The 1,889-nt window shown below is 46.1% G+C and overlaps 1 non-coding gene across 1 annotated transcript; it reads left to right on the top strand.

The window, feature by feature from the left end:
• The first annotated feature begins 349 nt into the window (after positions 1-349).
• Positions 350-431, top strand: trnal-uaa (transfer RNA leucine (anticodon UAA)). Its single transcript has one exon. It is a non-coding gene; the product is annotated as a tRNA-Leu (tRNA).
• The last annotated feature ends 1,458 nt before the right edge of the window (positions 432-1,889 follow it).

Consider the following 1,889-nt stretch of genomic DNA (forward strand, 5'->3'; position numbering starts at 1 on the left):
ATGCAGTTTTTGTACTTTGCTCAAAAACTGCATTCATTCATGTAGAAATCTTGAGCTCAAAAACTGTATGAATTTATGTAAAAAATACTCCCTGACTCTTTTCTCTGACCGTCTGCCTCATGACTTTTTAAAATTCTGTAAGGCCATTCCTCAGTCCTGAAGTCCCAGGGAAAACTGTCGAAGCCTATTTAGCTTCGTGCTATTATCCAAACAGTGCAAACCTTGCAAACCCTTTCAAATACTTTCTAAATTGCATCACGTTCGTTACTGAATGCACGATCTGTTAGTGCTGAAGTGAAGCGACGCTGAAACATTAGTAATGACAATTTTGAGCGCTCTCTGCCTGTAGGGTAGCGTGGCCGAGTGGTCTAAGGCGCTGAATTTAAGCTCCAGTCTCTATCGAGTCGTGGGTTCGAATTCCACCGCTACCAAAATCGCGGCTGTTCTTCTGCAGGCAGAGAAACTTAGCAGGCCCTGTACATTTTCGTTGTTGTGTTTGCAGCCGGTCAGGCCTCTAATCCAGACTGACGCTGAAAACAGTGGAACCCCGTCATCTGCACTGCTTTACGACGAATATGTGGAAACTTTTGGTGCCAGTTTCTGTGTCTCAAATAGTCAGCACGTTTGGTTGCAAGTTTGGTGGTTCGAGCCTGCCCTTCGCACCGAGCTTCAATGATTTCATTTCAAGCATTGAGACCAACCATGTACCGACACTGCAACCACGAGAACTCAGCAGAGTCCGCAGCTGGATGTGGCCCCAATCTCTCCAAGGCCCCGCTGCCAAAAGAAAGCGGCTACTGCCGCTTCAATCACCGGCTTCCTGCTCAGCCCTGGGACACAGCACATGGAAAATCCTTCCCCAGGAACGGCTCTTCCCGTGTGAGAGGGACAACAATTCCACTTTAAATTGAGAACGGCTTCAGAATATTGTTCCTGTCCTTGGAGTGTTTCATAAACAAAACTCCTGTCTCGCAAATAAGAAGTGGGGAAAGTTGTTGGGCAGGAAGGATAGAGAAAGTGCTGACTGTGAGGACTCTGTCTCGGCAGCAGGTGGGATTCCTTACACCCGAAACAGGAATGATTGCGTTTCCTTAGGGAATTTCCCAATTGATTTAACGTCTGCCAGAGTGATTGGGAATCATTCCGGCCACCTAAAGATGAGCATAAAAAGATGAAAATATTTATATTGAATCTTAAATCCAGAGACAAGTGCTAAATAGATAATAATGTTCTGAACGAATACTAGCTGAGAAATGGAAAGTGTGGATGATGACATTTGTGATTGGGAGGAATGAACTGGATCCTTGCAAATTGCAATGCCAGGTGAAATATGCTCAGTATGAAATGACACACTAATTAATCGTGAGCCAGGCCCAGCTACTTTAGTCGGTACAGCATGAGATGCTTAATCTCAGGGCCATAGGTTCAAGCCTCACGATGGGCCCTTTCACTCCTTTAAAGAAATCCAGCCCTCTACTCCACTTGAGGGATTGCAACCCAGTGCAGGGGTCGTTTTTGACACGTGGATCCGACTGTGTTTGATCACACGTCGGTTTCTGAGTGAAAGCTGTCTCCACTTTCCTGGAAGTGCCAGAGACAAGTTTATCAGTGCGCCCGAATATACGATGAATTGTGTCTCTTTCAAAACGTCAGGTTCCACTCCAAACGTCCACCAGAGTGCTCAGAGACACAGAACGCGAATGTCTACTTGTTGGGGGGACGGGGTCTGACAGTGACTGCTCAATGTCAAATGGACCTGAACCAAAATGAAGTGATTCAGACCGTTCTGACGGAAACCGAGGGGAACTCGCCTGAACGTTTCACAATTCACACGGAAAATCATCTTGTGTACTCATGGGGGTTCACGAAATGGACAGTTTATTGTCAGT

This window comes from Chiloscyllium plagiosum, unplaced genomic scaffold (genome assembly GCF_037043375.1).
Source record: "Chiloscyllium plagiosum isolate Xiang-an unplaced genomic scaffold, Cpla_swu_hap1 HiC_scaffold_21, whole genome shotgun sequence".
NCBI lineage: Eukaryota > Metazoa > Chordata > Chondrichthyes > Orectolobiformes > Hemiscylliidae > Chiloscyllium > Chiloscyllium plagiosum.